Consider the following 27939-nt stretch of genomic DNA (forward strand, 5'->3'; position numbering starts at 1 on the left):
TCGTTATTATGACGTGTCTTGGTGTGGGTCTTTTGGGGTTCATCTTGCCTGGGACTCTCTGTACTTGTGTAACTTTTTTCTTCCCCATATCTGGGAAGTTTTCTGACATTATTTCTTCAAATAGACTTTCTAATCCTTGCTGTTCTTCTTGTCCTTCTTGCAGCCCTATTATGCGTATGTTACTTCGGTTCATGTTGTCCCGAAGCTCCCTTAGGCTCTCCTCCTGCTTTTTAATTTTTTTCTCCAGTTGCTGTTCAGATTGAGCTTGTTTCTCTGCCTTATCTCCTAATTCACTAATTCGGTCCTCTGCTTCTTCTAGTCTGCTGTTGAAACTTTCCATGGTGTTTTTGATTGTAGCTATATCACTTTTCATTTCTTCCTGATTCTTGCATAGGCTGTTGATTTTCTCATCCATCCGGTGAATGAATTGTACAACCATTATTCTGAATTCTTTTTCTGTCATGTTGCATGCTTCAACTTCATTAATGTCCTTTCTTGGTGACTCCTCATTGTCTTTCCTCTGGGTGTTGTTTCGTCTCTTCATTCTGATTATCTCCTGATGGTTCAAACGTCGAGTTGCGTGGGCCTGGGCCGTGTGCAGTGGGAGCCTCCCACCACCCTAGTGTCACTGAAGAGCTCTGACACTAAGATGTGTGGTTGTGGTGGGTTGGTGGGAACCAGGCTCGCTCAGAGTCAGTGTTGTCAGCGCTCAATGTGGCCTCGTACGCGCCCTTAGAATCAGGGACCCTTCCTGCACCATGCTGAAACAGAGACCCCCCTGAAGCGTGTTGAAAACCAGAGCCCCCTAGCGTGCGCCAGGAGTCAGAGATCCCCAGAATCCAGTATCAGAGTCTCTGTTGCTTTGCGTGACCTTGCCTTGAGAATCAGGGTCCCTGTTTGCCCTTGCACCAGGAATTGGAGTCACTGGCTCTTAGTATGAATGCACAGGAAATCAGGATCTCAGGCGCAGGTGAGAAGAAACACAGTCAAGTCACTGGTGCTTGGTGCTGCCACTGCCCAGAGAATCGGGGTCCCTGGGCCTGTGATGCGTGGGACAAATTCCCGGTGTTTGCGCGATTGCTCCCAGCCCAGGGCTCAGAAGCCGGCAGTGTGCCTAGGCTCAGTTCCTGGGGTTCGCGCGTTTGCTCCCAGCCCAGGGCTGAGAAGCTGGCAGTGCATGTAGGATCAGTTCCCAGGTACTTGCGCACTTCCAGGCTAAAGTTCCTGGAGCGCTGAGGCCCCGGCAAGGGGTGGGTCTATCAGTTACTCTGGCGCTGCCGCAAGCCTGCGGGGAAGGGGGGATGGGCTCTCTTACTGACGGATCTGCCGCGGGGATTTCTGAACTTTTGGTGTCCGCAGGTCTGTAGCTGTGGTCACAGGTCTCTGTCCCCAGTGGCTGCAGGGTCCTGGTATGCGTCTGAGATCAGACTGGGTGGTGCTGAGGCCAGGATCCTAGTCTCAAGCAGCTCTGTTTCCCAAGATGGCGTGGTCGCCGTGCCTGTGCTGGCCGCCCAGGAGTGTCCGCACACAGAGCGGGACTCTGCCGCCTAAGACTGCCCGGTTTAGCAGCCCCTTAGAAGACCTGCAGAATCTAACTGTCCCTAGCTCAAACACACACACCACACGCGTCCACACACTCCTCTTCACTTCCTTGCGCTCTCACACTCTCTCCCTCCCTACCTTCCTGCTAGTCGCCATTTTTCAGCATTCTGGGCAAACTTTTTGACTCGAGGGCCACAATGGGTTCTTAGACTGGACCAGAGGGCCGGAACAAAAGCATGGATGGAGTGTTTGTGTGAACTAATATAAATTCAAAGTAAACATCATTACATAAAAGGGTACAGTCTTTTTTTTTTTTTTTAGTTTTATTCATTTCAAACTGGCCGGATCCAGCCCGCGGGCCGTAGTTTGCCCATGGCTGGTTTAATTTAAGCAGTGACCCCGGTTCAGGAAATACAGGAGGAAAAGTAACTAACTCCAAGGAGTACCAGAAGATGTCATGCTAATGACAAAAAGATCTCCCTTCCACAACTTCCGAGAATTTGGAGAAAGGGATGCAGATGGAGAAGGGAAGGAGAAGAGTCATTGCTGTTCTTACCCAGGGTTTGCGCTAGTTTTAGTTCAAAGTGGTCATTTAAGATGAAATCTCCTGGGTGTAAGCTCGGGGCTCTATTTAAGCTACACTTTGATTCATCCGGGCATACTTTCCAGCATGTCTACCTTGTTACCGCTTATCTCCGCCCTCCACTGAATTAGGTTAGACTGGTGCTCTGGCCGCCACTGAAGGTGTTCTGCAAACAGAAAGTCTTCTCAGGTAAGTGAGGGTCCCACAACTTGCCTCCACTGGACCCTAGAGAGACAGAGAAGAGTGGAGGCCATTAGTATGACAGCCCTTCTCAGCTGCAGTCGGTCCACACAGCACTGGGGTCCTATTCATTCGGCAAGGAGAACCTGGATGCACTTAAGCTTTTCCATAGACTGTGTGACCTTGTGCCAGCACCTGCCTCCTTTGCCTTCGTTTCTGTATCCTTGGATAAGAACAGCAGTGCAAGACAGTGCTGTCTCACAGAGGTTAGTGACAGTAGAATGAACACTTCACACATGGGCAAGCCTGTGGCCGCAGGGCTGCAGTGAGAACAGGAGGTGGGAGGAAAGGGGCTGGTTCTACGTACTAAAGTGTAATAGAAAAGCTACCAGACACAAAGAGTCAACAACATGGCTCCAGTCTCTCGGGACCTAGCAATGAGTCCCCAGGTGTTCAAATAAAACAGGAGAAGGGTCAGAGGCTGAGACCAAGGAATATTTGCAGAGACCACAAGGTCAACCTTCTCTAATTTAAAACCAAAGCCTGCCGAAACCGGTTTGGCTCAGTGGATGGAGCGTCGGCCTGCGGACTGAAAGGTACCAGGTTCGATTCCGGTCAAGGGCATGTGCCTGGGTTGAGCACCATCCCCTGTAGGAGATGTGCAGGAGGCAGCTGGTCGATGTTTCTCTCTCATCGATGTTTCTAACTCTCTATCTCTCTCCCTTCCTCTCTGTAAAAAATCAATAAAAAACAAAATATATATATATATATATATATATATATATATATATAGCCTTAACTGTGTACCCCAGGGAAGCTGGGAAGGAAGAACCAGGGCTGACCCGCTTGCCTTGCCCGTCTCCTGACATTTCCCACCCTCAGGTGAGGTGATAGTCCAGGTCAAGAGTTTCTGCAACAAGACAGGCGATGGCACAGCGAAGACTCGGGATACCCAACATGCAAATCAGCTGGAACTCAGGAAACTGAGGTGCAGAGAGCCCCCTTTCAGGCCTAGAGTGGGGGCAGCACAAAACGCAAACATCAGACCCAGATCTGGCAACAGAACTGTCCGAAGCAGAGCTGCAGACTCCAGTGTTATGACAGCTGCTCAGGGCAGCCAGGCACCAAGGGCGCTGTGTGGGGAGTGCTGCCTGGGAAGGGCTGAGTGTTATGACTCATCCGACACTGTCTCCCACAGTCTGACCAGGCACTTGAGGTAGATTAATCTTATAAACTTAAAAACCACTTTCTCCTCATCTACATCCCATGACTAAACTTCCATGTTGAAGCTTCTATCTGAGAACATGGGGTTCCTCTGGGCCTGGTGTGTTGTGAAGGGCACTTAGCAATGATCCCAGCACACAAGACACAGGCCAATGTCCAAATCCACTGTGACCCAAACAAGGAAGATGAGCACCTCCATTGGCTAACCTGCCAGCACTTCCTATAAGTATCTCAGGGTCCCGAGAGTGAGACCCTCAGACGCTCCTCCGCTCCTCTCCATCTCCTACCACTGGCAGCCCTACCAGTCAGGCCGGAGGACACAGCTGCCCCTGGCCTCCAAGCAGACATGAGTCTGTCCTCAGAGAGTGGGCGCTGTGTCCCATGCTGCTCATCAAGCCACAGGCACAAAATCTTTCTTACCCCAACACTTCACCATAGTCTGAACTCAGAGTATTACTTTTTGTGGGAATTTCCTAAAGACCTGGGAATGAGCCAAGGGAAATATAACAGAATAACTTAGAAGTGGGCCCCATGCTTGTCCTAGAGGCCCCTGGCCAACTGCTCAGCTCACTTCAGACAGCCTCCTTGTGGTCAGAGTGATCACCACCACCTCTAGGCCATGCTCTGGACTCCATCTGCCATTCCTGTGAGATATTTCTCAATTTGTTCAGCACTCAGACATTTGAGGGTGTATTTATTCCATCTGCTCAGAGACCCCAATTCCCCCCAAGTTCCAGGTCCTGTCCTAGACTCCACCACTTCCCTGATGGTTGACCATAAAGGCCCTGCACTCCAGGTTGTGGTCAGGCCTTGGGGCCTTGACCTGATAATCCCCCAGGAAATGTAGAGGAAGGAGTATGAATAGGGATCATGATACCAGCAGCCTCCTTCCCCTTCCCACACAGCTAGACAGACTCGCCCAGTGCTTTAGGAAAGGGAGTCAGAACATAAAGAAGATACATACTTGGTTTTTAATTTCAAAAGTACCATCTAGCCTGAGACCAAAGATTTAAAAGGTGATAAAGTAGAAAAATACAAGGCTTGTTATCCACCCCTCACCACTATCCTCATCTGCAAGGCACCATATATGTGAAAGGAGAGCTAAGGATGTATCTTCTTTGTATATAAAGAACTTATGTAATTGCCCTGGCTGGCATTGCTTAGTGGTTAGAGCACTGGCCCATAAACCACAGGGTCTCGGGTTCAATTCCTGGTCAAGGGCACATACCTGGGTTGCAGGTTTGATCCCTGGTCCCAGTTCAAGCACATGTGGGAGGCAGCCAATCGATGTGTCTCTCTCACATCAATGTTTCTCTCCCTCTCACTCTCTCCCCACTCCCTTCCACTCTCTCTAGAAATCAATGAAAAAAATATCAAGTGAGGGTTAACAAAATGTGTGTGTGTGTACACGCACGCGCGCGCACACACACACGCACACACACACGCATGCCCTCCAAGCTGGGCAGGGAAAGGAACTGTTGAGAAAGGAAACGAGGTTAGGCCCATCCTGCTGCCCATACTTGCTCCATCCCTCCTTGGGCTGAGTGCTGGGGGTTGGGGTGAATGATGGACAGACAGTGCACTCTAACTTGAAGTCTGAGAGTCTGACCTATAACTGAGACCAGATAATAGCCTGGGAGAACCAGCAGCAAGACTCAGAGAGGCCTATGTCATTGGGCCTCAGGGGAGTAGTACATATGGGTGTGTCTAGGTACCAGAGGACCCATGGCAATCCCATCTCTCCCCCACCTGAAAAACATGCAAGACTATCCCTAAGTTCCCAGAACCTAAGTGGGATTAGGAAGTTAGATAACCCAAGTGGATCTACTCAGAGTCTTGAAACTGGAATGCTAGCAACTACATCAAAGGAACCCACTTGGCCAGTCTCCAGTGAGGCCATGTACAGATGTCACCACTAGGGTGTACAGGACGACACTCCAACCAACAGAGTCATACCAGCCAAGGCTGTTTCTGTTTTTAAAATTTTTATTAGCTATTCTAACCCTTTGCCTTTCTCTATAAATTTTAGAATCAGCTTGTCTATGTCTACAAAAAAAAAGTCTTGCTGGGCCTTAAATTAGAATTCCATTGAGTCCACACATTTATTTTGAAAAAAACGCCATCTTAACTATATTGAATCTTATACTCAATAAACATGATAGACCTCTCCACTTGTTTAGGACTGCCTTAATTTCTTCAACAATATTTTGTAGCTTTTAGCATAGAGATCGTATATGTATTTTGCTAAATTTCTTCCTATATATTCGACATTTTTATGCTATTATAAAAAAGTACTTTTGGGGGGTAGGGGAGGCCAGGGGATTGTCAAGGACAGGAAAAAAAGGAGACATATGTAATACTCTTTGTAATACTTTAAGCAATAAAACAATTTTTAAAAATTCATAAAACAAACAAAAAAAAGTACTTTTATTACATTTTCTAATCCCTTGTTGCCATTGTATAGGAATACAATTAATTGCTTATTGATTTTGTGTCCTATAATCTTACCAAAATAATATTATAGTGGTTTTATTTTTATAGTCCGTAGGATATTCTATATACATAAGCATGTCAGTGACTAATGAGAGCTTCATTACTTCTTTTCCAATGTGTATGTTTTGGCAACTCTGGGAATTAGAATGAAGATGGGAGAGAGGGTTGGAGGCTGAGTGAAAAGGTGAAGGGATAAGAAGTACAAATTAGCAGTTACAAAACAGTCACAGCATAAGAAATATAGTCAATAATATTGTAATAACTATGTATAGTGATACTAGACTTAGGAGGATCACTTTGTAAGTTATATAATGTATAGCCACTATGCTGTACACCTGAAACTAATATAATATTGAATATCAAAAGAAATTTAAAATTTTTAATTTAAAAAAATCTAAAAAATAAAAAAAAACTTGTTGAGAGAAGATAGAATGAATATGGGAGGCATTGGGATTATTAAACAAATATCCATTTATTCATTTACTAAATATTCTTCAAAAGCCTGCATCACTGCTCAGTAATGAAGAGGTTCACAGATGCACTGGGGCAAGATCTTGCTCTCATCATCAAGAGGATGGAGATAAAGGAGGATCCAAGATGGTGACAGAGGAGGTGGAAGCTATACTCACTTCCTCCCAAGACCAAACTGGAATTACAACTAAAATATAGAGCAACCAACCTGAATAACTGACTGAGGCTAGCTGAAAGAAGTCTTACAAACAAGCATTTACAGAAGCCACATCAACCCACAAAAAGGGCTGCCTGGTCCCACGAACAGGCTAAGGTTCTGATGGTATATTTCAGCTGCAGGGGATTCCCCCTGAGAAGCCAGGGGTCTCCATGGCTTCCAAAGCCCAGAGCACCAGAGCCAGGAAGAAGCACTCACATAACATCTGGCTGTGAAAGCCAGTGGGAATTCAGCCCGTCAGGGAGAAACAGGAGTCCTTTAGAGACAATGGCATCCTCTTAAAAAGCCAATGCATAAAATCATTTGCAGCCATTCACCCTGGGCTCTGGCGAAAGGAGGGCAAACCGGACTAGAGTCACTTGAAAAGACTGTGGTGTCTATGGTCCTGGGGAAAGAGACACCATCTTTCTTGGGTGCAGCACCCTCCTTCATATGGCATAAGCCTGGGGGAAAGCATTAGCCCCATCCTCTGAACTGCCTCTCACTCCACCCTGCACAGCCCCACCCGACACAGCCCCATCCTGAAGAGTCAGCTGTCTTGGCCAGGGTGTAGAGGTCGAGGCAGACTCAGGGGATACCAGTGACTGAGTTGTATGGCTTTGAGGCAGGGCCAAACCCCCAATTTCATCAAAGCCTGACCAACACTTCCCCCTCATGGGAGATCCAATAGCCCTGTCCTCCCAACTCCCAGAGGCCCCACCCTACTGAACTCAGGCTCCTCCTGGCAGAATCTGGGACAAACTGAGTTGTGTGGCTCTAGCACAGGGGCCATGTTTTTCTCACACACTCAAGCAATGCAGAGCCCGTCCTTGACATAGCCAAATATTGGTCTGTCTGGGTCTGATAGACTCTGCTGGCCTCACCCTAATGACTCCTTGAGACACCACCCAACCAAAAAGTTGTGTGAGCACCCAATGGGTGGCAGCTAGACTCAATATACTAAGGGGCCTCAAACCTAGCACTAGCACCAAGTTTGAACCTATACCAATCTGGTGAATACCACTCACCTTTACCTGGTGACTTGCTGGGAACCTATCTCATACAACTTGAGTTCCACCAGAGGTTCTTTCAGTGACTGAGCCTTACATAGAAACCACAAAAAGCAACCAGTCATAAATGAATAATACAATTTTAAAATGAAGAATACACTGAAGAAATGAGTAGTAGTTTGGAAAAAGCAGAGGATCAAATCAGTAATTTGGAAGACAAGGTAAAAAAAAAAAAAAAGCCGAAACCGGTTTGGCTCAGTGGATAGAGCGTCGGCCTGCAGACTGAAAGGTCCCAGGTTCGATTCCAGTCAAGGGCATGTACCTGGGTTGCGGGCACATCCCCAGTGGGAGATGTGCAGGAGGCAGCTGATCGATGTTTCTCTCTCATCGATGTTTCTAACTCTCTATCTCTCTCTCCCTTCCTCTCTGTAAAAAATCAATAAAATATATATTTAAAAAAAAAAACACCCAATCAGAGCAGTAAAAGGAATATTTTTTTAATATTTTTATTGATTTTCGAGAGGAAAGGAGAGGGAGAGAGAGATAGAAACATCAATGATGAGAGAGAATCATTGATTGGCTGCCTCCTGCACACCCCCTACTGGGGATCGAGCCTGCAACCTGGGCATGTACATGTGCCCTTGACTGGAATCGAACCTGGGATCCTTTTGTCCGCAGGCCAACACTCTGTCCACTGAGCAAAATCTTTTTTTGCTAGGGCAAAAAAAGAATTTTTTAAAACGAGGATACTTTAAGCAACCTTTAGAACAACATAAAGCATAACAACATCCGCATCATATGGGTGCCAGAAGAAGAAGAATAGAGAACAAGGGATTGAGAACCTATTTGAAAAAAATAATGACTATAAATTTCCCTAACCTGGTGAAGGAAAAATATACACAAGTCCAGGAAGCACATAGAGTCCCAAACAAGATGAACCCAAAAAGGCCCACACAACCACACACCATAATTTAAATGACAAAGGTTAAAGACAAAGAAAGAATCTTAAAAGCAGAAAGAGAAAGACAGTTAATTACCTACAAGGGAACTCCCATAGACTGTCAGCTGATTTCGCAGCAGAAACATTTCAGGCCAGGAGAGACTGGCCTGAGATATTTAAAGTGATGGGTGATGTCAGAAGAATGGCAACATGAGCGATCCCCATGGTCTCTCCTCCTGAAGTTTCAACAAGTTGAACAGCTATAACTCAACAAAGGATTCCCTGATCAACACACAAACATGCCTGAGAGATCCATGCATTGAAACATCTAAAGGTGGGCACGTGGGAGTTGAGGAGGAAGGAAAGCTGAGACAAGCCAGGGATGCAGGCCTACACCTAAGAGCACATGGCAGGGCTCAGCCTGGAGAGGGGAGGATTCAGACTGTGGCTGCACTCCCTTCAGCCAGAGGAGCAAAGAGATTCAGTGGACATTTCTCTTTTTTAAAAAATATGTTTTATTGATTTTTTACAGAGAGGAAGGGAGAGGGATAGAGAGTTAGAAACATCCATCAGCTGCCTCCTGCACACTCCCCACTGGGGATGTGCCCACAACCAAGGTACATGCCCTGGACCGGAATCAAACCTGGGACCCTTGAGTCCGCAGGCCGACGCTCTATCCACTGAGCCAAACCAGTTAGGGCTCAGTGGACATTTCTGTAGGAGGTGGGCACTCTGACCTGAAGCTGAGCCCAGAGGCCTGGGCAAGGAAGGACACAACCCAGAGGTGCAGCCGCAGTTGTCAGGCAGGCGAATTTCAAACAAAGAAAAAAGCCACAGAGCCTGGCCACCCTGTGGCCCTCCAGAGATCACCCTCATTCACCCTGGTGTCAGGCTGAGAGCACATTATCCGCACACCTGAGAACTGGTTCTACAAAATCACATTTTCCCCTGAGCAAAGGGTCCTTCAATCAGGGCATAGGGGGAAGTCAGCAGTGATCCAAAGTCCCTATTACCAAAGGACAAAACAACAAAAAAGCCATCCAGGTTCCTCCAGCCCACCCCACACATCTTTGCTACACTGATGGCAGCATTGGGCTGTAAGGGAGAGCATGGAGATTTCACAGATATAAAGCCCCATTGCCCATCGCATTTCCCTACAAGGTTGGTCCCCTGAAATTGCCATGGCCAGAACACAGGAGAGAAACTGCCTACCAAGGGAACACAACCAAGCAAAGATCTGAGAAGCCAAAAAAGTGTAAGAGTTAAAAACTTGTGATTCAGTGCCACCTACTGGAAAATAATATGATGACCTTTTCATATTAATCTGCTAGGAAACTGCCTCTCATATATAGATTCCTAGACAGGGAAGGAATTCATCAAATATCATGAATAACCAAGACAGCAAGGCAACTCAGAAAAAAAAATGAGAAATCTTAGATAATACTGTTTTCTCTCCCTAATTCATGGGGTATGTGCAGAACAATTTTTTCTTGGTTCACTCATATACCTGCTTTGCTCTGAGGGAACAGGATAAGGTTCATCTGGTTTGTACCCTGGCCCTCCCAGGAAACTCTCACCTGGCCCCTGGCCCTGTCACCTCACTATTCTGGGCTCCCTGCCAGGTAAGAAGCCCACCCAGAGTCCCAAAGCTAGTCAGTGGTGCAGCCAACATGTGAACTCAAGGCAATGGCAACGCCTGCTCTCCTACCTTTACCTGGTATGATAAAGGAACAGAAGAAAAGAGCTCTTCGCCAGAGGGTGTCACAAAATAGTTTTATTTACTTGCAACATGTAAAGGAGATAGGGGATTGATATCCAAAGCTCTGTCTCCTGAAGGGAGGCCTGGCCTTTAAAAATCAGCAAGAATAACATGTAGTAAGAACTGCCCAGGCATTGAAACCTTAGTCCTACCTAACAATGTCCCCCTGAGGTTTTCACTCCTTGTCCTTGAGGGAATGGGGACAAGGGTCATACTTTTGTAACTGCTTCCTGCTGAACATGGATGAAGTGAGCGCCTCTTTGAGTTGAAGGAGTGAAAACCTCTGGCTGCCTGACTTATGAAAGTCCTGGGGTCCCCTAGCTTCTGGGTTTCCTGAGAACAGGAGTGCATAGAGCACTACTTGCCCTGGCTGTTTCGGCTCAGTGGATAGAGCGTCGGCCTGCGGACTGACGGGTCCCAGGTTCCATTCTGGTCAAGGGCACATGCTCGGGTTGTGGGCTCGATCCCAGTAGGAGGCATGCATGAGGCAGCCGATCAGTGATTCTCATCACTGATGTTTCTATCTCTCTCTCTCTCCCTTCCTCTCTTAAATCAATAAAAATATATTTTTAAAAAAGAGAGAGAGAGCACTACCCTAACAGGAGATATGTGCCATTGGAGATGAGGCAGAAGCAGGGGAAAAACAAGTAGACCGAGGCCCTGCCACTCATAAACTCACACTCCGGTGGGGAATCTAATGAGTAAGGTGGACCAGAGTGACAGCCTCCCTAAGAACAAAGATGGCAGCAAGGGAGAGAAGAGGGAAGGTGCTGTCGTATTTGAATCATCTTCCATATGTTTCAGGACACCAAGCCATGATTTTTGTTCAGGAATCACTTATTGACCTGCTGGGTCTATCCAAGACTTTCAAGGACAGGTAGGATCTGGGCAGGAAGTAACTCTGCAGAGAGGGGGAGCCCCGTGGATACAGTTCTACACAATATCGAGCCAGTGTCCATGGTTTCTCAAGCACAGTGATGCTTGCCATGTGGCCTAGTGAAGAGCTGCACCTTGGCCTGGGGAGGGAGAACAGCTTGGGAGGAAGTCCTGACATCACCCTCTGCATCCATTCTCTTGGAGGCACCACAACCCCCCACCCCCACTAATCCCCCGTGATGGCAGGAGGCACTCCCAGGGAGTACAAGCTCTGTGTGTGTGTGTGTGTGTGTGTGTGTGTGTGTGTTTGGTGGTGTATGTGTGTGTTTGGTGTGTGTGTGTGTGTGTGTGTTTGGTGGTGTGTGTGTGTGTTTGGTGTGTGTGTGTGTGTGTGTGTGTGTGTGTGTAGAAAGAAGATAAGGCCAAACATGAGGCCACGCTGATCTGGCCCCAACACAAGGCCCTCTATGATCAGACATCCTGTTAGGCGTCATCCCCTAGTTAGCCAGCTGCACAGCTGCAGCTCGGAGAATAAAGCCCTCCTAAAAATCAGGATACAGGGAAACACCACCGGTCACTCTCTACCTCTTTGTCCCCCAAACTCACTGCCCAGTAGGCATTGGGATGAGCCTTAAGATGAGGTTTACATAACCCACAGTTCCTATCATTCACAGGCTGCCTCCTCCACCTCTTGTCTCCAGTTTGGAAACATCAGGAGCTCAAGACTCAAAGTGGAGAAAAGAAACAGCTGTGGGCACAGGTTGTAATCAAACAGGAGAAGAAGGTAAGGAGAGTCGGTGATGCCAGGAGGGGCTGCTCACATGAGGCACTGCCTGTCTCACTTCTTCCCTCCGGGCCAGACACCCACACTAGCAGAGTCACCCCCTACTATAGTTACAGATCCCAGTTCCTCTCAGCCCCCTGGCTTCTGGACTCTGAGAGAAGATGGGCTGAGGAGGCATCCCAAGGCTGCCCCCCCTTTCTCGTCCCAGGCTGGAGGGACCGTGAGAGGTAAAGGACAGCCCAGCATGCCTGGTTTACCAGACTGGCTCACATGCCAGAATTCAGGCCCAATATGCTAAAAAGGTTCTGTGTGCTATGGCCCTCCGTGCACCTGTCTCTCTTCCAACTCACACCTCAGCAGTGCAGTATTCTGTTCCTAAACGTCTGTAGCTGCCTCAGCCTTTGACAAACACTGGGCTGGCTCCACCTTGCTGCTTCCACAGCAGGGCAAGTGCCCAGGTCAGCCAATTCCACTGACCGCAGACTGCCAAAGCCATAGGGCTGAACGGGGGTCACTCCCCAGCAATGGGACACAGTTTAGAACAGGGGTGGGCAAACTTTTTGACTCGAGGGCCACAATGGGTTCTTAAACTGGACCAGAGGGCCGGAACAAAAGCATGGATGGAGTGTTTGTGTGAACTAATATAAATTCAAAGTAAACATCATTACATAAAAGGATACGGTCTTTTTTTTTTTTTTTTTAGTTTTATTCATTTCAAACGGGCCGGATCCGGCCCGCGGGCCGTAGTTTGCCCACGGCTGGTTTAGAAGCACCTCATCCTGCCTGTGGATACAGAGAGCAAGTTCTCTCACCTCAACCTGCCCCACCCCAGCCACCCCATAGCTTTGAAGCAGGGGAGCTAATGGGCTGCTGCTCAGAAAAGAAGCTGAGGTCTCATGAGCCTCTGGACCTGCCCGGGCTCTGACAGGAATGCATGACTGTGCACTTGCCCAGAGTCAGTGATCTCAAAACCATCCTGCAAATGAATGGACATGAAACCAGTATATTACTTGTTAAGACCACTCTAAAATCTTACTAAAAAAAGTTCATTTCCCTGTGTCATTTCCACCTTCCTCCCACACCTTGTTGCTAGGAAGCCCAACCTTTTGGCTTTTATTACTCAAAATACATGCACCTGGTTGATTCTACCTGCTTCATTTTGCAAGTCCAGTACATTTACATATAAGACAAACAAGGTCGCCGAAGCCGGTTTGGCTCAGTGGATAGAGCGTCGGCCTGCGGACTGAAAGGTCCCGGGTTCAATTCCGGTCAAGGGCATGTACCTGGGTTGCGGGCACATCCCCAGTGGGGTGTGTGCAGGAGGCGGCTGATCGATGTTTCTCTCTCATCGATGTTTCTAACTCTCTATCTCTCTCCCTTCCTCTCTGTAAAAAATCAATAAAATATATTTTTTTTAAAAAAAAAGACAAACAAGGTCACACAAAGAACAAAATCCAGCTTTTGCAGAACAATCAGACAACCGGACCAGAGACTGTCACCCGAGGATGTCTTGGACTGCTCCACAGGCATTCCTTGACTCCCCAGAGTTAGACCTAAGTTGGGCTCTGAATCTATCTTTTCAGAGACAGTTCCTGCCCAACCAACCAGAAACCAAGCACGAACCAAAACTGAAATTACCTCTCCAACAACCCTATACCCAAAATGAGATATGCTAATTAAAGCAGCCACTAGGCTGACCTACCCACCTCCCTTCTACTAGTAAAGTGCTGAATGAAACAGGTTCAGGTGGCCACTCGGCTTCCCTGTGAGGCAGGCCAGGAAGCCCTTTTGGTGGTCAGCACCAGGTGAGAGTCTCCCACAGAAAGGTCCTCGGTCCAGCACATACCCAGGCACCTGCCAGCTGCTTCGCCAAGCATCCACACCAGGTGGAGAGGGAGTCCTTTTAAGAGGCCCATCTGAAGTCACCAAATTTGTTACCTACTCAGGTTCACCTCTTGGGGTGCTCTGTTCAAGATCGAGCCACCCCACCGTGGTCGCAAGGTAGTTTTATTTACTTGCAGAAGTAAAGGAGACAGGGGATTCATATCCAAAGCTCTGTCTCCCAAAGGGAGCTTAGCCTTTTACATTTAGCAGGAATAACATTTAGTAAAAACTGCCCAGACCTTGGGACCCTTGTCCTATCTAACACAGCACTCAACACATAACCCCTAAATACCCAAGGCTTTATCAATCAACTTCTCCCCAACACTTTGTTCCCTTCCACCGTGCCCTGCAAGAACCTTATATTCCTCAGCAGACAGCTTCACCAGGTTGTCCATTCCCCCTGGCTCTAGTCTGAGAACAAGTCCCCACCTCCGGCAGCGGCCTGGCTCCCCCCAGAACTACATTTCCCACAGTGCTCTGAAAAAGTTAGCCGCGGAGGCCCAGGGCCTGCAGGGCTGGTTTACGCAGAGCCTCCTGGGAGTTGTAGTCTGGTTTGTTCGCAGGCGCGCTGCTGCGGACCGGCGCTGGCCTTTGTCTGTCCGTGGGCTTGCACGGCTGTGGTGAGTGAGTCTGCTGGCAGGTCAGGGCACCCAGGTGAGCCAGGGCCAGGCTGGCAGGCGGCCCCCGGGGCCCCCTGCTGCCCCCACGACCCTGAGCAGGGCAAGCCTGCCCGCTGCAAAGGAGGCCAGCCGCAAGGGGAGAAGTCTGCGGCTGCAGGAAGCGTCCAGCTGGACCGGAGGTGGGGTTGAGGGCCGGCACGCAGGGCATGCATGGGGATGCTGAGGAGGGAGGGGGAGTCAGCCCCTAGGAGCAGGGGTCCCTCCGACCACCGCTGTGCAGGGCAGGGCGCGTGGAAGGACCCTCATCCCGGAGTCGCGGGAGGGGCCGGTCACAGACAGGTGTACCCTGGGCCTGCGTGAGGGTTCAGATGGACAGGAAACTTGCAGCCTCTCTAGGGAGGGTAAATGGGAGAACGGACCAAGTGGACTCAGTCGTGCGGAGAAAATAATCACCCCGCCCAGAATCTCTAATGCTGAAACTGTGCCCCAGGAGGTCCCAGAGACAGCAGTCACCCCCTCCTCTCATCCTCTCCTTAAGGGCTGTCAACTTCAGGCCTTAAATCATAGGTATTGTCACATTTGGTTCTTTTATTCTCCCAGGAATTACCTGATATGGAACTGTTATTAACCTACTTAATAAGTGAGGAAATAGAGGCAGGATTGTTTGGTTATGTGCCCAAGGTCGCAAGGGGGAGTGGGGAGCCAAGGCAGAAATCCAAGTCTCTCGTGGCCCAATTCTGAACTTTCCAAAGGGTAAATAGCCATTCTGCTTGGAAAGGCAATATTTTCTATGACAAAGCCACTGTCTCCAAATTCTGCAGGAAATTAATTCCTCAGACATGTGATGCCAGGAGAAAAATAAGAGTTTCCCTTTATTAATCAAGGAAGTTCCTGAGATGCAGCTGAGTTTATTACTTGTTGAAGAGCTCATAGTCTGTGAAGAGGCAGAGCTGTGAGTTCTACCCACCTGTTCTGACCAAACTCTGTTTGCTGGATTCCGCAGGGACAGAGTCCAACCTCAGGCAGCAGGTGCCAGGGGCTTTCCACTGACTCTTGGCGAATGTGCAGTTGTTGAGCAGTGACACCTGGGACTTCCAAATTAATGTCCTGTAGTATCAGGGATTCCTTTGCAGCTTGTATTCCCGGTTGGAGGTGAGTCCTCCAAGTAAGAGTTTGAAATGCCTCTTCAGTCACCATAACAAGTAGCAGAATGTGCAGTTGACAAGAAGACCACGTGCTTCAGTTAACAAAGCAGAGAACTGCAGCATCACGCTTCCATTTCATTAAACCGGGTGGCCAGCATTTTGATGAGACATATTGGAGGGAAACAAAGATTATACACCAGAACCACTGTAAAAAAGTGTAAGAATGTGGCAATCAGGATCCTGGTAAGAAGAGAATATTCCAAAGTGAAAAAATAGAAAAAGGTAACATGGGGCAAGAGAATTCCTAGGATCTAGATGAGTAGTAAAGTCTGGCCAAGAGCTGTTCCATTCTGTTCCATGTTATAAAAATTGCCACCAGCTCTTTAATGATGAGGAACTAGAGAATTGTCTAGTCTAAAGGCATAGGCTTTGTATACTGAAAACCTTGGATTTGAATCTTTCTTCAACCTTGACTCCTTACTGGCTCTGAGAATTTGGGCAAATTACTCACCCTAGTTGGAATGCCTTGGGCTAGGTTTTGGATTCCAAAGTAGGTCTTCCTTGTCCAAGTACTGACAAGTACGTACACTTCCCTCATATCTTGAAGAGTAGGAGAGGGGAAGGTCTGGATCTGGAGCCTCCTAAGAATTGCTTAAAGGTAACATATGAAATATCGTATTCTGTCCTTATAACTTAGGGGGAACTGCAGAGGAGGACCACAGCCATTTCTATCGTAGAACCAATCATGAAGTCTGAATATTGAGTTTTTTATATTCTGGAGGCTATCCAAATAGCAGATGGTTAGATAGGGGAAGGAATTAGGAGATTATAATCACATACCAAGGCGAAGGAACAAACAGGAGTGCCCATTATCTTAGAATTGGCAGGAGGAGAGAGATATGTGTGTACATGTTATCTCCTTTTCCACCTGCTTCCCCCTGGGCTCATTTGTGTGTGGTCATGGTACCTTTAAGGCCATTTTTCTGTTACATTATAAGTGACTAACATTACAGCAGTCCATCCAGAGTCTTCCATTTACTTGTACCCCAAACGGGCTCCTGACTTTAATCTTTTCACTCATCAATTCTCCTGCCCTCTCCTGTTTTTGTTCTATTTTGTTTTTGTTTGTTTCTTCGGTGTTTTCCTCCTCAGGTGCTCAAGAACAGCCTATGGAAGCAGCATATGAAGAGGTGGTGATTAAGGTCATACAGCAGGAGTGGACATGTTTGGATTTCCAACAGCTACCCTGCTGGACTGTCATGGACGATATGCCCAGAATGTAGCATTCTTCAGTGAGTGAGTCAGTTGATCACTGGGATGCCCTCAGCTCCCCATATGGAGTGTCCCTGTCCTCAGCACTGGTTGGCAGGCTGAGGACGCAGAGGAGACATTCCTGGGTGGAGCTCACCATTTCTGGGGGTTATAGGAAAAGCCTGCAACTTCGAGTTAGAAATAACAGTAGAAACAGCAGAAAACAATCCTGATATGGAGATAAACTTGAGGTAGTTTCTCAGAAAATGAATGAGCAGCTTTAAATCTCAGTGCAGTCACTGAGTAAGGAAGGGTAAGGCAGAGGAACAATGAGAAAAATCTCCCTAGGACAGCAGTTCTCAACCTGTGGGTCACGACCCCTTTGGCGGTCAAACGACCCTTTCACAGGGGTCACCTAAGACCATCCTGCATATCAGATATTTACATTACGATTCATAACAGTAGCAACATTACAGTTATGAAGTAGCAACGAAAATAATTTTATGGTTGGGTCACAACATGAGGAACTGTATTTAAAGGGCCAGAAGGTTGAGAACCACTGCCCTAGGATGACTCCAAGGAAACTGTTAATCTGGGGTAGTGATAAATTGGACCCATATTTAAGGGCAGTAGAAGACTCAGATACAGGGCAATATTGGAAAATACTGTCAACAGCTGCATAGGAATTGTTTGAGAATAACTTCTAAACCAAAACTGATTTCAATTCCACCATAGCTTAGTAGACTGAAGTAGCATGAATTTTAAAGGGAAAAATTCCTTGGATCAGATACTGTAGTTGTTCTGGCTCAAGCTGGAGTATCAGCAAATTATTTAACTTCATTGAACTGCAGGGTCTTCATCTATGAAACAGGACAACTGGCTCTACCCTGCCGAGTTGCAGGAATTAGAGACAATAAGTGTAAAGTACCAAGGATTCTGCCCTGCCGGTGTAGCTCAAAGGTTGAGCATAGAGCCAGGAACCAAGAGGTTTCCAGTTCAATTCCCCATCAGGGCACATGCTTGGGCTGTGGGCTCAATCCCCTGTGGGGGCGGGGGGTGCAGGAGGCAGCCGATTGGTGACGATGTTTCTCTCTCATACAGGTTTCTCTCTCTATCCCTCTCCCTTCTTTTCTCTCTCTCTCTCTCTCTCTCTCTCTCTCTCTTTCTCTCTCTCTCAAAAATCAATAAATATATATATTTTTTAAAAGTACCAAGTATTCTACTACATATTTTCTGATGTCATGGAGTTTACTCCACTGTCAGGAAAGCAGACTAGTGCAGAAGTGGATTTTTCATGAAAGCTAATGAAATCTAAGTTTCAGGATTCCTCTCTTGCATGGTCTCTTCAAGGCCCTGTTCCCACTTTTGTACTTTTTCCTAATGAAGTGCCTCCAAAATTTTAAAGCTTTAGGCCCTTCCCAACCTGGATCCTCACCTGTTTGAAGTCAGATAAAATTTGGATATGGGGCTCTATGTGATCCTGTATCCCAAGATTATGTGGGAGGCTAAATTAAACAAAATACAGAGGCAGTGGAATATGCCTGTGTTTGAATCTCAGCTCTATGCTAACCTAAATGCATAATCTTTGACAACCTCTCTGTGCTTTCATATCCTTGTCTGTAGCATCTCACAGGATTGTTTTCACTGTTAAATTATCTATGCAAAGTTCACTGTGTAATGTCTGGCACATAATAAGCACTCAACAAAGCATTGTTTCTTTCTTCCCTATTCTTCTCACTCAGCATATTAGTGCATCTTACCTGGCTTCCCTCTCATTTTACCAGATGTGATGACAGAAGCCCACCACAAATATGATCACACTGAGGCCACAGGATCCTCAAGCTGGGACTTCCAGAATTCTTTCAGAAGAGAGAAGCTGGAACAAAAATCCCCAGATTTTAAGGCACTACAGGAAGATTCACCTGGTGTGAGACAGAGGGTCTATGAGTGCCAGGAATGTGGGAAATCCTTCAGGCAAAAGGGTAGCCTAACGTTACATGAGAGAATCCACACTGGTCAAAAGCCCTTTGAGTGTACCCATTGTGGAAAAAGCTTCAGGGCCAAAGGCAATCTTGTTACACATCAGCGAATACACACAGGAGAGAAGCCTTATCAGTGCAAGGAGTGTGGGAAAAGTTTCAGTCAACGAGGTAGTCTGGCTGTTCATGAAAGACTCCACACTGGACAGAAACCCTACGAGTGTGCAATTTGTCAGAGAAGTTTCAGGAATCAGAGTAACCTTGCTGTTCATAGAAGAGTTCACAGTGGCGAGAAGCCCTATAGATGTGATCAGTGTGGAAAAGCCTTCAGTCAGAAAGGAAGCTTAATTGTCCACATCAGGGTCCACACAGGCCTGAAACCATATGCCTGTGTACAGTGCAGAAAGAGTTTCCATACCAGAGGAAATTGCATACTGCATGGCAAAATCCACACAGGAGAGACACCATATCTATGTGGCCAATGTGGGAAAAGCTTCACTCAGAGAGGGAGTCTGGCTGTGCACCAGCGAAGCTGCTCACAAAGACTCACCCTTTGACCACATTCTTCAACAGGAATTCTCTTTATTAATTAACTACAAAATCTTCTGAGATCAAGCCACCTACCCAATTCTATGGAGTGAATGGAGACTCTTTCAGAAAGACTATCATTAGGTAGGGCAAACTGACTTTTCCCATTTCTTCCAAATGAGTATGAAAAATAAATGTCTTGTTTATTATCATTATCATGTTTGTTTCATAGTTTCTGTCAGTTTATTTTGACCTAATTTCCCAAGGTACTTCCATTAATGTAGTGCACACTTGGAGATTGTTCTGTGTGTGGCAGATACAAATTTCAAGTTTTTAGTTGATACTATCAGTCTTTAAAAAAATAAAAAATAAAAAAATAGCCTTTGTCAATCCCAAGGTTCTTTTCTTCCCTGTATATTCAAATTAATCTTGTTTTGCATTTAAGACTGCTGGGCAGAAATCATGAGGCAAATCTAAATACTTTAATAATACTCCTATCAAACACCGTATTAACTGGGTGATACCCTTCCTCAAAAACCAAGTCTAATAAATCACCCATGTCCACAGCAGAAGCCCTAACCTTTCCTTACAAAAGAAGGTTCCTTTCTCCCCCTGCAAAGATTTGAGGTCTGTGTACTGATTCACTTCAATCCTCCAGGGCTAACAAAGATAGAAATAATTTGCTTATACCCAAAGAGCAGAAAACTGAATTTTTTTGAGAATCTTAAGACTATTATCATGCCCTCTATTAAAATGACTCCTCCCTAGGAGACACAATGCCATCCACTCCCTTTTTGACAATAGTAGTATCTTAGGGTTGAAATCACCTAGAAAGGATACAACTGTCCTTATTACTGAGCCCAGATTTGTAGTCAATAGTGAAGATCCAGCCCTCCAACAATACTATCCTCTTCCTCCTACACACACACAGAAACACAAATAAAGAAACTTGGAAGGATAATCCACTCTAATATATATATATTTTTTAGTAGATGAAAATTGAATGTTATTAGAGGAAAGAAATTGGTTTTGGGGAGGAATTTCCTTTTTTATTAATCTTAGCCACCTAGATGAATTTCATGGTGAATATTTGTGTCATTAAAATAATGAATAATGAGGATTTCTGGTCTTGATGACAGGATAGGGAAACACTACTCATGATCACATCAAAATTACAACTAAATTATAGAACAACCACTCTTGAGAACCACCTGAAGATTAGCTCGACAGAATTCCTCTAAGAGTAGAAAGAAGCAACTTCAAGACTGGAGGGAGGGGTGGAGACGTGAAACAGGCTGATCCCAAAGCCACCTGTGGAGGTTAAGGATTAGGAGGGATATCTCAGCTATGGAGGTCCACCCTGAGGAGCAAGGGGTTTCAACCCCACACTGGGCTTCCCAGTCCAGAGCACTAGTTCCAGGAAGAGGAGTCCCCACAATTTCTGTGAAAAATCAACAGGGATTCTATTCTGGTAAGACAGAGGGCTGCTGTAGATGCGAGTTTTCTCTTGAAGCAGCGGTTCTCAACCTGTGGGTCGCAACCCCTTTGGGGGTCGAATGACCCTTTCACAGGGGTTGCCTAAGACCAACGGAAAACACATATATAATTACATATTGTTTTTGTGATTAATCACTATGCTTTAATTCTGTTCAATTTGTAACAATGAAATTGGGGGTCATCACAACATGAGGAGCTGTATTAAGGGGTCGCGGCATTAGGAAGATTGAGAACCACTGTCTTAAAGGGTCAGAGCAAACACTCATTCATAAACACAAACCCTAAGCTCCAGTAAAGGACCAGCAAAGTACCAGGGACATACATGGAGGAACTGAATCATCTGGCTTCAGGGGAGGGCTAGAGGGGCAGCTCTCTCCAGGACAGAAGGGCTGTTAGGCACCACTGTCCATTGTTGAGCAGCCCCACACACAGCCTGGGAGGTGCAGAGGAAGTGCTGGAAGGCACCATTATTCCTTTGTGGAGAGCTCCCCACATCCACCTGCAGGTGAAGGCAGGCACCAAATCTGCATCTCCATCAACCTAGTTAACACTGGTGATTTGCAGACACGCCCCACCCAAATCACATACAAGCCTGAACCAACTCCAGCGGCTTTTCCACATGAGCAGCCAGCCTTGCCCCAGGCTGAAGACATTCCTACAATCTCCCCCAAATCCACAAAGCCCAACAAGCAGCAGTTGGCCTCAGCACGCCCAGGGCCTCTTGCTAAGCAGCCCCGAATCCGAGTCCGGCACAGACGGCAGCCAGCATCAGATCATAGCACAGCCTCGCCCAGTACTTCCAAGCCCAGCACAGGCAGCAACCAACCACAAATCACTTTACAGCTCCTACCAGGAGGTCCCTGGCCAGGAAAAGCAGCAGCTGGACTTAGCCTGCACCAGAGCCCCACCAAAAGTCCCCAGCTTAGCAAAGCAGGCTGGCAGGGAGCAGAACAGACCATCAAGGAGCAGAGTAGCGCTGCCCAGTCACAGAAGGGCCTGGTCCCAGAGCCACCTGGCCCCAGGGATGCTGCACAGCCCTGGTGTTTTCACAGTTGTGCTTTATCACAATTGAGCTGTTTTGCACTGAATAGTTTCTTTCCTCACACACCCCAAGTTGGGGAATCCGGAATCCAGTTGGCATTGAATTGGCGCCAAAGACCATCATATGAATAGGTCAAAATTTAAAACAGGGACTTCTGGTTTCAGCCAAATGGAATAGCCCCATTTCTCCCAAGTCCTCCCTCCTATAACTAAAAAATCCTGGAAAGACTTGTGACTGCTGAATGGCACATGACTGATTCCTTCATTTCCTCAAAGTCTTGGCTCCAAAAATTCCTATTTAAAATTGCACTACCATCCCTCAATCCCCGACTCAGCTCTACTTTCTCCATAACACATGTCACCTTATAACACACTATACCACTTCTTTATCAAAATTAAGTATTGCTTGTTTCTTCCACTATTTAACATCCAGACTGATTTTTCTTTAAGCGTCTTTAACAGTTCCTAGAACACAGTGAGGCCTCAAATATTTGCTAACCTAATGAACTTCAGGAGGCAGATGAAGATGCCGAATGGCATTTATTCGGTTCAGAATATTTTTACAGGTAAAGACGAAATTACGGGTGATATTTACGTTCTTTTCCCCCAGGAGCACATTAACAAAATGTGAAAAACACTTTAATGGGCATTTCTAAAATAAATCTTACCCGTTTTTAATTTAAAAATAATAATAACGTAAATGAACTCTCAACGAACAGTTAAAAGCAGTCCGCTGGAAGTAGGAGCCCAGACACCTCCACGCAGGGCCCGGGAAGCCAGGGGAACAGGGGACGGGCACCGGAAGTGTACACCGGAAGTGTCCGTGGCCCTCCCGCGGCTTTCTGGGACTTGTAGTTCAGAGCCCCTCGCGGGCGGAGACGCCGCTTCCAGGCACTGGATTCACGTGGGAGGTGAGCGGCGGGTGGCGGCTGGCAGCTGGCACCGCCCGCAGAGAGGCGGCGGGCCGTGGGGCGCGGGAGGCCCGCGGAGAGGCTGGCTGTTGGGGGAGGGCGCGCGACCCGGGAGGTGCGGTCCGAGGCGCACCAGCGACCGGGCGCTGCGACGCCGCTGCAGCTCCGAGGGCCCTGCTCTCACCCGCGCTCCTGGGGGCTTCGTGGTTGGCCTTTTCTGCCCGGTGACTGGCCTTCTTTCAAGGAGGTTTCAGTGGACACGAGGCAGTCGAGCGGGGCTCCCGTGAGGGGCCGAGGTTTCTGTCCCCACAACACTGTCCTCATTAAAGGGTTGCATCTGAGCCCTGCACCCCAATAAATGAGTCAGGTTGAGTAAGGTGTCGCAGGCATCCAGAATTCATCACGATAGACGATACCTCCAACCCGAGAGCCCCTACTGCTCCAGCTAGAACTTGAGGGCGGAAAGTGGACACATCCTGGAGCTGCTAGGGGCAGCAGGATGTACCTGGGGAGAAGGGGGGAGGGGGGCGCTTGGTCTGATGACCCAAAGCTCAGTGGAGAGAGTGAGGGGGACCGCGCGGGGAGACAGGACAGGCGCCTCGAGAGGGTTTCCTGCAGGAGCAGGAGCTGGGGGACTTGACTTTCGTGGATGTTTCTCTTTTGCTAGCTCCGGCTTCCCAGGACTGTGCTGCGAGGAGGGCATGACCAAGTTTCAGGTGAGTTGGGGTTTCTCCTCTGAAAATGCTGTCTCCCTGAGAATGCAAGTAATCTTTATTTCCTGGGACCCAGGAAGGACATCAGCATTAATGGACATCAGATGTCAGGTCCTGTCTTTGTTCTGTGTGTCATTTTTCCCTTTATTGTCGGACTCCAGTGTGAGACATACGGTATTTTATAGATATGGGTGTAGCAACACCGATATCCTAAGGCAGTGGTCGGCAAACTCATTAGCCAACAGAGCCAAATATCAACAGTACGACGATTGAAATTTCTTTTGAGAGCCAAATTTTTTAAACTTAAACTATATAGGTAAGTACATTGTTATTAACTTAATTAAGGTACTCCTAAGCTGGCCTTTGCTAAAAACGTCCTCAGTCTGATTGAGGTATGTTCGCTGAGGTCGACCCCTTCCAACTCTCCCATCCACACTCGTCTTGTATACTTGTTTCGTCTATCTCCTTTCGTTCATCCTCTCTATATGTCCAAACCATCTCAGCATACCTAACCACTGCACAATGAGACTGCTGACTGACTGGCTCACTCAACTTGTGCATGAATCATGCGCGGCTCCCCCGTGCTGCGTCTCCTGTCGCCTGACCGACCGACTGACCGACCAACACCCCCCACTTCTTCTAATGCCACTTCTTCAAAATAGACTCGCCCAGGCCGAAAACCGACTTCTGCACATGGGCCACGAAGTTTCAATCGCACTGTACTGAGCCACACTCAAGGGGCCAAAGAGCCGCATGTGGCTCGCGAGCCGCGGTTTGCCGACCACTGTCCTAAGGGCATGGACTAAGGCATCCAGCCATCAGTTGCTGCACAGGTCTCTGCTGCCTTTAAATTACACACCAGTTTTCACTGAGCTGCTCTCTTCCTGATCTTGGCTCCCTCCCCAGAGCACTGGGCTCAGCTCTTTTATTGAAAGACTCCACACAGCATCTTTGCTTGGTCGTCTCTGTTAAAGCCTGCCTTTTCCTGTAGACACTTCATTCATATTGAAAGTCATTCAAAGCTATTACATGGTCAGTTCTTTGCTAAGTGGTCGCAGGAAAACCCACTCACTCCCAGAAATGCTCGTCAACCAGGCTGTGTATTAGAATTATTTGTAGTGTTTTTTAAGAGTTAAGGTTCCTAGGTGCCACCACTCCCAGACCTACTAAAAAGAGAAATTTCACTTTTTTTTGTCTCCTCGATCCTTTGTACATCCATTAATTTGTTGCATTTATTGTCAGGTATTTCTCCACTTGCTCGATGTGAGCTTCTCTAAGACAGGTAAAAGGTCCATCTTTTATGCTCCGATTGCTTACCGACATATCTACATGTTTAAGTGGTACAATAAATTGTTAAATTACCAATTAGCGCTTTTTAAAAAAAATCGATTTTTCATTTGTCTCCATAAAACCATTTCTAGAAAGTTACCTCAAGATTGGCACTTAGAATCGTAGAATGCTTTCGATGGAAGGGTCAGCCAGCCCCTCTCTGCCTTGGTGCCATCACTTAACCAAGGAGACCTCTGATTCTGAGGGAGCCGGGAGGAAGCGCCCGGTCCTTGTGGCAGAGAGCAGCAGAGCAGGAGGGAAGCCCCATGTTTTCTAACTCCAGGTCGTTTCTTCGCTATAACTGAACAGGTCATGACACCAGAAACTATGTGAACAAAATATCAGGCTGAATTTTAAGGAAAAAATAATTGGTTCTTAAACAAGACCATCTTTTTGCTTAGCGAACGCAATCCTCACATACATAGGAAGTGACCGTGACCTCCTATAACAATTGGTTTGGCCCGGCTGGTGTGGTTCAGTGGTTGAGCATCGAGCTATGAACCAGGAGGCCGGGATTTGATTCCCGGTCAGGTCACATGCCTGGGTTGCAGGCTCGATCCCCAGTGTGGGGCCTGCAGGAGGCAGCTGGTCAAGTATTATCTCTCATCATTGATTTCTATCTCTCTGAATCTCTCTCCTTTCATCTCTGAAATTAATAAAAAATATACATATTTTTTAATTGGTTTGTTTAAAGGACAGTAAATAGCCTCAAGGTACTGAGAGCATGCTATCGCTGTGCCTTGTAAAGTGATTGAGGACTTCAAGGGAGCTTAGCATGAGTAGGAAGACCCAGTGTGTCTTTATTTTCCTTCCTTCTCTTTTACCTGTTTCCAAGTGAAGATTATTTTTTCACTGCTGATGTGGATTGCTAGTGTAATAAATTTTGAGGTTCTGGTGTATATTAATAACTGAATTTAAAGAAGGGACTTCATCCCACCAATACTTGCGGAATGTTTTTATTTACCAGGCATTGTCCTGAGTCTGCTGAGAGGCAGCAGTTGCCATTTAACCATCCCTTCCTCTGTGACTTGGGTAAGTCACTTCACCATTATGAACCTTAGTTTTCTCATCTGAAAATGAGAGTGTTGAATTTGATGCGCTCGCGGTTTACTTGTAGCATTTGATTATTCTTTTAAATTGAATATAAATTTATAAATACCATTTAGATTCTGAGCTCGTTGTGCTAGTTGTTGAGAATTTAAAGATTAGTTGAGCATGGCTCCTATCCTTTAAAATCTTATAGCCAATTTGGGAGACAGTCTTAATAGCTATAGTAGATGTATATGAAAGATGCTATGAGATGCTGGAGGAGGACACACCTAACTCATCCTCATGCTTCAGAAAGGAGGTTGTTGATTGTCCTGAAACTGAAAGTAATTCCGAAATGGATGAGAGAAATAGAAGTCAGAGCAGAAGCAAGGTGTAAAGGGCTATTCTAGACTAGAGTATGACGTTTAGATGACTACAGGTAATCCAGTGTGACTACAGCTCCTGGCCACCTCCTGCATTACTGTTTTCTGCCCCCTCCAAAGTAAACTGTTGGACCCAGCTAGGATGGGCTCTGGAAAGAAAGTAAAAAGCCATTTGATGTGTGTAGTTTGGGGGAGTTCGGCATTTTTGGTGGGTGGTGGGGTGGTGGGAGGGACAGAAAACTACTAGTCCTGTGACCTTCCACCTTGGTTGGCCCTCAGGATACTGAGTCCACTTTCCCAGAGTAAGCACGAGGTCCACCTGGGTGACCCATGCACTCCACTGATACCGGGGAGACTGTTCATTATTCAGGGTCGTTTAGTTCCAACTTTGTCTTCTTTAGCAGGACCACTATTTTCTTCCTCTGATTCCTTTCATTTGGTCCACTGTCATACTATTTCCCATCTTCAAATTTTCAACCTGCTACAAAGTTTATAGTCCATCAACACAACCTTTTCATTCTCAGCACAAAATTCTCTCCACCACTTTGTGGGATTTTTAAAAATTACTAAATCTATCTAATCTATGAATTGAAAAAAGGCAGAACTTGTATTTGAAGACTTGGTAAGGAATTCTTGTGATCTAGGTAAGAAATGAAGGCTTTACCTAGGACAGTGGCGGTGGGAATAAAGAATAGGTAACACGTTGGATGGAGAGTTAGGAGACAGCACTGACAAGATCTGAAGTTACCTGAATATTGTTGAGGTATGGAGGGTGTCTTAGACAACCCAGACAACGGGGTGGAAAATGAATCCTATCTAATAATAGAGAAACATGGTAATTAACCGTAACTCCGCTACCCTTCCCATTGGCTAATCAGCAAGATATGTAAATTAACTGCCAACCAAGATGGCGTCCGGCAGCCAGGCAGCTGAAGCGAACAGGAGGCTTGCTTGCTCCAGTGATGGAGGAAGCCAAGGTTCCCCGCCTGCCACTGCTGGCCTCTGAGCTGCAGTCTAAGAAACAATGTTGCAATTATATAAGGTAAATAAACCCCAGAAACCTGCTTTCAGCCATCAGAGCTGGAGCTAGCAGTACTGCAACAGTGTTACAATTATAGAACCCAAACAAACCCAGAGACCTGCTTTCAGCAGCCGAGATCTCAGAGCTGGAGCCGAGCCTCAGAGCTAAAGCCAGCTCTCAGCTCCAGTGACAGAAGGTAAATAAATCCCAGAATTAAAAAAAAAGAACGAAAAAAAGGAGAGGTTGGGAGCTTCAGTCATCCGCCAGCCTGAAAACGGCCCTCAGCCCCTCACCCAGACTGGCCAGGCACCCCAGTGGGGACCCCACCCTGAAGGGGGTGTGACCAGCTGCAAACAGCCATCATCCCCTCATCCAGGCTGGCCAGGCACCCAAGCGGGACCCTCACCCTGATCCGGGACACCCTTCAGGGCAAACCATCTGGCCCCCACCTGTGCACCAGGCCTCTATCCTATATAGTAAAAGGGTAATATGCAAACTGACCCTAACAGCAAAAGGACTGGGAATGACTGGTCACTATGACACACACTGA

The 27939-nt window shown here is 47.0% G+C and overlaps 1 long non-coding RNA gene across 2 annotated transcripts; it reads left to right on the forward strand.

The window, feature by feature from the left end:
- The first annotated feature begins 14504 nt into the window (after positions 1-14504).
- On the forward strand, positions 14505-19680 carry LOC308529089. Of its 2 annotated transcripts, none has more exons than XR_013996748.1 (3): positions 14505-14741; positions 16860-16999; positions 18701-19680. It is a non-coding gene; the product is annotated as an uncharacterized lncRNA (long non-coding RNA). The 2 variants fall into 2 exon arrangements; XR_013996749.1 differs by having other exon boundaries at positions 14513-14741; positions 18743-19680.
- Positions 19681-27939: the final 8259 nt, after the last annotated feature.

This window comes from Myotis nattereri, assembly GCF_964212035.1.
Source record: "Myotis nattereri genome assembly, chromosome: 13".
Taxonomy (NCBI): domain Eukaryota; kingdom Metazoa; phylum Chordata; class Mammalia; order Chiroptera; family Vespertilionidae; genus Myotis; species Myotis nattereri.